The sequence below is a fragment of the Anabrus simplex genome, chromosome 6 (assembly GCF_040414725.1).
Source record: "Anabrus simplex isolate iqAnaSimp1 chromosome 6, ASM4041472v1, whole genome shotgun sequence".
In the NCBI taxonomy this organism is placed as follows: domain Eukaryota; kingdom Metazoa; phylum Arthropoda; class Insecta; order Orthoptera; family Tettigoniidae; genus Anabrus; species Anabrus simplex.
Window position 1 is genome coordinate 248,100,143 of NC_090270.1, and position 6,972 is coordinate 248,107,114.

At 42.8% G+C, this 6,972-nt stretch overlaps 1 protein-coding gene across 3 annotated transcripts in view; it reads right to left on the reverse strand.

Moving 5' to 3' along the window:
• Positions 1 to 6,165, reverse strand: part of ect (ectodermal) — a 76,658-nt gene extending 70,493 nt beyond the window's left edge. For 2 of the 3 annotated variants that reach the window (XM_067150349.2, XM_067150347.2), the window contains exon 1: positions 6,112 to 6,159. The gene's annotated coding sequence lies outside the window, so the exon portion shown is untranslated. Of the gene's footprint in view, positions 1 to 6,111 lie in introns of all 3 variants that reach the window. The other variant, XM_067150348.2, reaches the window with a different exon arrangement.
• Between the last annotated feature and the right edge of the window lie 807 nt (positions 6,166 to 6,972).

Sequence of the window (6,972 nt, forward strand, 5' to 3'; positions counted from 1 at the left end):
GGGTCCACTCAGCCTTGGGAGGTCAACTGAGCAGAGGGGGTTCGATTCCCTACTCAGCCATCCTCGAAGTGCTTTTCCGTGATTTTCTACATCTCCTCCAGGCAAATGCCGGGATGGTACCTAACTTAAGGCCACGGCCGCTTCCTTCCCTCTTCTTTGTCTATCCTTCCAATGTTTCCATCCCCCGACAAGGCCCTTGTTAAGCGTAGCAGGTGAGGCCGCCTGAGCGAGGTACTGGTCATCCTCCCCAGTTATATCCGCGACCCAAAGTCTCACAATCCAGGACACTGGCCTTGAGGCGTTAGAGGTGGGATCCCTTGCTGAGTCCGAGGGAAAACCAACCCTGGAATGTAAACAGATTAAGAAAGAAAGAAATGGTAGTTAAGGGGAAGGCCTAAAATGTAATTCTCAAATATTTATGTTATTAGTGGTCCTATCGATAACTAATACATAACTAAAGTTATATAAAATTAAATTTCCGATCATAAGTCCATATCAACGCCGAGCCACGAGGTAATCGGTAAACAGAATGGAATGGTAATCGGTATGTAGTCAAGGAATAAGACACTACGGCCTAGGCTATGAATAATTTTATTCGCCCTGGATAGAATGGTTGGTAGTTTAGGGGAAGGTGCCTAAAATTTAAATTCCTCTGTTATTGGTCCTGTCGAAAAGTACTTCATAACAAAAGTTACAGAGAATACAATTTCCGATCATTTATGTTTTATTCAGTTTTACCGCACAGACTATGGTAAGAGTGGTATTTCAGAGTACGAAGGAAACTAAATCTGAAGGCCTACAATATCGAACTAAATCTGAAGGCCTACAATATCGATTGCTCATAAAATTGATCAACAATAACATTACATGGACCATTGTTTTTTGTGCTGTTCTTTGTCGCTTCTGCTGCTACTCATCTTCGATAGATGGGGTTACTGCTGCGTACCGAGTACCAAGTATAACAGCCTGCTTGAATATTGGCGGGAAGTAGCTGAGGAGTTAGATACTGTAACTTTCTTCTTTAGCGTGCCATTCCTCTGATTCATACATTTTCTGATACTTTTGGTAAGGTACGTAACACACTGGTTCATTATAGTATTGCAGCTATTCGATCCCTTCTCTGAGGCGCTGATTGGAATGAGCAGTGTGCACACTTAACGCAATAATAGCATAGATTGGCAGCGTATTTTTATTCGTTAAAAGCGAGAAATTGTGTGTTTTTTCATTTAATCGCAACATTCCTACTGACGTCATTGTAATGGCATGTGTTGATAACCAGACTTTACGAGGTTGTAAAAAGGCAGGTGGAGAGTGTCTGCCATTATAATGAAAATTCTCCAAATTGATTGTGCCTGATGGGAGGCAAGACGGCCCACCATTACACTGAAAATTCCCTAACCCAATCTTCATATGAGAAAAGACGTAAGGTGACTTCCTCTTCGCGTTTCTGAGGTAACGTTAAGAGCTATGCAATTTAATAGAATCTTACTCACAACGTGTACACTACCTAACCCAGAATTCCGTAGCGAAGTACGGGTACATCAGCTAGTACGATTATAAATGCATCCATTCTGTTTCAACTGCCATGGAAAGTTAAATTAGGCTCATGTAAATTTTTTTTTTAAAATAACGAATTCACTAAACTCACTGTTGGCTTTAATTTACAATTTCTCCGTTCTTCGCGCCCACAAACCTTGTGAGCATCTGCGCATTCTGTCCAGTTATAAAAGCGACACTGTATTGGTTGCAGTACCGTATTTTTTTTTCTTCTTCTACCGCTTTTCCCACATATGTAAGGTCGCGGGTGCGAGCTGTATCGCACATGTGGATTTGGCCCCGACGCCAATCCTTTTTTTTTATTTTTTATTATTATTTGTTTTACGTCGCACCGACACAGGTAGGTCTTATGGCGACGAACCAACCCTATGTGGAGGGATGTAATCACTATTGCGTGTTTCTGTGGTGGTTGGTAGTGTGTTGTCTGAATATGAAGAGGAAGAGGAAAGTGTTGGGACCAACACAAACATCCAGTCCCCGAGCCAGAAGAATTAATCAGACGCGATTAAAATTCCCGACCCGACCGGGAATCGACCCCGGGACCCTCTGAAATGAAGGCCTCAACGCTGACCATTCAGCCAACCAGTCGGTCTAGCAGTATATTCATTCAGTTTATTTTCGTTATAATTTGCGTTTCAGCGCGACTTAGCTCGTCGGTGAGTCATCAAGATGCGTTCAAATTTTACGGCAATTTTTAAACTTCCAGTGATTGAAGTCGCAGAGAAACACATTAATCACACCGTGGGTTGAGCATTTTATGTGACAGTGTTAAATGTTTGCTACTGATGACAACGGAAAGTTGCACTTGAAAATACTTAGATATCAAGGAAAGTGTCCGGGGGTACCGAAAAGTGGAAAGTTCGCTGAGCTCGATAATGAACTGTTTTAGTACGTGGAATGTTTTCGTGATGATGAATATGATGTTTATTACTTTTAAAATGTATGCTCGTTTTAATCAAATTCGATTCTCCGCGTATATTTCGCACCACGATTTTTTAATTAGAATTTTCGAAAAGAAGCGCGAGATATACGCGATTTAATACACTACTGGTAATTGACTTCTTTTGTACAATATATAACCATGAATTGTTTAAGGGTAGGCAATGAAACCTTCCTACATAACTTGTACATGACCATAAAAGTCAATACAAAAAAGAACATAAATTCTGTGTCTTTCTTGGTCAAATTCCACTTTAAAAATATTCTTAGTGCCCGTGAGAAAGAATTCTCCGGCCTGAAACGGGATATTCTGTCACCCGAACTGCTTGAAACATAACCGTGTACCTTGATCGCTATTACCTCATAGCGGATTGGCACTTCCTTCTCTTGACACTGGTGTTTGCTAAAGAGCGCGTCAGCAGACCTGTAACCCGAATGCCGTGGCCTTGAAAGGTATTCCTCGCCGTCATACATGTCCAATACGGATACCATGACCCGGATAAGATGCACTCCAGTCCCCAGGCTATGGAGGGTCAGTCACCCAACGAGACCAACATCTCTTGTGGTTTCGGAATGCTACAAGAAAACCTACCAGATACTACAGTTTGCCCCACAAATGCTTCTTTTCTAATACCGCAGTGACTGCTATGTTAAACAGTACACAACTACATCCGATCTAACAGTGTTCTGACCTAGCGAACTGGTTGTGCGCGGGTAGCTTTCATCTTGCCTCCAGGAAATGACGGGTTCGAAACCTATTACCGGCAGCCCTGAAGATGGTTTTCCATGTTCAAATGAGGTAAATGCTGGGACTGTTCCATAATTAAGCCCACGGTCACTACCTTCCTAGTCCTAACCCTTTCTCATTCTTAAGTCACCGAAACCCTTCGATGTATTAGTGCGACGTTAAACCACAAGCCAAAGTAAATAAATAAATAAATAAATAAATAAATAAATACAGTTCCGCAACAACCGACTGAGAAACTGAAGAAAAAGCCAGCTTAAAGCTTTACGTTACTGTTTATATTGTGAACATAGGCACAGGATCTCCAGTTTTACGTGGAATCCGAATTAAGGGGACATCACTTCTGATTTTAAAAAGTCTCACATGCATTGGCAGGGATTCGAACCAAGACCGCATTGGTGAGAGCCAGAGGCAATGCCGGCCGACTATCAGTGAAAAAAAAAACCTTCCACATAATTTAGTATTCGTTTAGATTTTAGAAAACATCCAAACGGCATTAACGAGCGATTTAACACGCTGACTTCAGCGAATGGCTATACAGAACATTGTAATGTTATTAGCGTTACGTCCCACTAACTACTTTTACGGTTTTCGGAGACGCCGAAGTGCCGAAATTTAATCCCGCAGGAGTCTTTTACCTGCCAGTAAATCTACCGACACGAGGCTAACGTATTTGAGCACCTTCAAATACGACCGGACTGAGCCAGGATCGAACCTGCCAAGTTAGGAATTGGAAGGCCAGAGCCTCAACCGTCTGAGCCACTCACCCTGACTTACCTTACGTTATCACTTGTCATTCAGATTCGTGGGTTTCTGTTTGTTTCTGGCAAGAGAACTGCGTCCTCCGTGTTATGCAAAGATGTAGTGATTTTTAGCGAGTTGAAATCAGAAACGTAGCTTTTTGAAGCGTTGATACATTTGTAATTAGCTTTGTATAGTGCATTGAAGAAAAAAATGCTGGTGGTTTAAGATTTGAAGATTTTCGGCGAGGCAAGGATGGCAAAGGGCTAGGAGTGGGAGGGAAACGGCCGTGGCCTTAATTAAGTTACAGCCCCAGCATGTACCTGGTGTGAAAATGGGAAACCACGGAAAACCATCTTCAGGGCTGTCGAGGGGTTCGAAACCACCATCTCCAGATTGCAAACTCATAACGAGGTGACCCTTACCGCGCGGACAAGTCGGTCGGTAACATAGAATTTGAGTTAACTCTGATAAATAGATAGTATCTTTAGACAATAAAAAATCCACAGCCTGTTTCCAGTCATTCGACCGGGTCAGGAATGGAATGAATGAAGCTCCCATCTAGCGGCGAGGATAGGAATTGTGCCGGTGTGCCGTAGCCTGTCGCACTCCTCTGGGGCAATGATTAATGAATGACAGATGAAATGAAATGATGTTGGAGAGTGTTTCTGGAATGAAAAATATGACAGGGAAAACCGGAGTACCCGGAGAAAAACCTGTCCCGCCTCCGCTTTGCCCAGCACAAATCTCACATGGAGTGACCGGGATTTGAACCACGGAACCCAGCGGCGAGAGGCCGACGCGCTGACGCCTGAGCTACGGAGGCTCTTCTTTTAGGTAATATTAATGTTAAATTAAATCGTATTTGCATAGAGCTAATAGTAATATCAAAATACATAACGTATAATAACAGTGCACATTTATTTTAAATTGATATAGACATAAAAAGAACAATCGTTTATTGATGCAATATCAGAATATTAAAAAGAAATAATACAGAATTAACTGAAGTAATGTTCATGAATCAGTGACACTGTTGAAGGAAATCATAGAACATACCTGAACATTTTGTTCTGTCATTTGGGTTTTGCTATCACAATTAAATTGTATTAACTGAAATATCTTTCAGATTCACAATACGAGCGCAGTGGCCGCGCTACAGTTACTGAGCCAAGCTTTTCATTCGGGAGACGCGTGGGTTCGAACCCCCCTACCGTCGGCTGTCCTTAGAATGGTTTTCTATGGTTTCCCATTTTCACTTCCAGGCAAATGCCGTGACAGAACCTATTCATAGACCACCGACGATTCCTTCCACCCTCATTCATTTCATCTCCATTAGCTCCTCAACTGAGGTTGACGCCAGGAAGGGCATCCGGTCGTAAAATTATGCCATATAAATTCATCTCACCTCATCCCCGACCTCGTATCAAGAAACGGCATTAGACAAACACCACCCGGCCGGGCTGAGTGGCTTAGACGGCCTTCTGACCCCAACTTGACGAGTTCGATCCTGGCTCAGTCCGGTAGTATTTGAAGGCGCTCAAATACGTCAGCCTCGTGTCGATAGATTTATTGGCACATAAAAGAAACCCTGCGGGACAACATTTCGGCTCTCCGAAAACCGTCAAAAGTAGTTAGTGGGGAGTAAAAACAATAACATTATTAAAACAACACCCTTCAAATGTACAATCTTGGTTGAAACCCAAATATTGTACTTTGCAGAGGTGCGTGGATCTACTCAGCATAACTGAGCTTAACAGCAATTGCAGGCAATCCAATTGTGCACAAACTCCTCAGTTTAAGTCCCCAGAAGGGAAACATCAAATTGTATTTGAAAATATCATCGGTTTGCATCGCAAATGAGTATAAATTTTACATTTTATCTCGTTTTTAAAACACATTTAAAAGTGGTTTACAGGCTGTGAAAAATGAAAATAGGAAAGTACAGGCATTTCGCTTAATATCGCTGCAGCGAAAATTCACCATCCCTAATAATGCGCCTTTTTCTGTTAAGAGTACATCTTCCTCCGAAGAAGTCTTGCTCGAAAAAGAAGAACTAACCTGTCACCATAAAGATAGAAATAAAGAGTTTCATACTCCACACGACACTGCTGAGCTCACTGACATACCTGTTCACTGCAGTATTCAACACTCCCGCCTCTTGATCCTCACTACGGACATTCAAGACAGCCAGCGAGTCGCGCATCTTTATATAGGCTACGTCATATGACGTCACTTGACCTGCTCAAGGTAGTGGCGCGCCCAGGGTCAATGCCACGACTCACTCAGCTGCTGGAGGTGTACTCCACTCCGACACTCCATCACGTGCGCCTCCATGTAGGCAGTGTTTGCAAATTATTTGAAACATAGCTGGTTTTCTCACTGTAGGTTTCATACGGACCGACGTGTCCTTCTGCAGACCAGTCATGGTGGGTTTAAATTTCTACTTGCAACACTGCACTTAAAATAAGTGTAAACTGCACAAAAGATTCCTGAACTCTGTTACCTTATTCTTGTTCCTGATCTTTTGCCCAGTGTTATTGTGGTTGGGACTTGAACGGCTCCTTGTGTGAATTGGTCAGCGTAATGGTCTTCGGTTCATAGGGCTCTGGGTTCGATTCCCGACCGTCTGAAAATTCCTCCAGCTCGAGGGCTGGGTGTTCGTGTACGTCTTAATAAAAGTCTTAATTGCTGTGAGCTTGCATCCGGGAGATAGTAGGTTCGAATCCCACTATCGGCAGCCCTGAAAATGGTTTTCCGTGGTTTCCCATTTGCACACCAGGCAAATGCTGGGGCTGTACCTTAATTTAGGCCACGGCCGCTTCCTTCCAACTCCTAGGCCTTTCCTATCCTATCGTCGCCATAAGACCTATCTGTGTCGGTGCGACGTAAAGCCCCTAGCAATAATAAAATAAAAAGTCTTAATTTACAAAGTTCCACTTCAGATAATTGAGGAAAAAGGCAGGAAGAATACAAATATAAGACTAGGG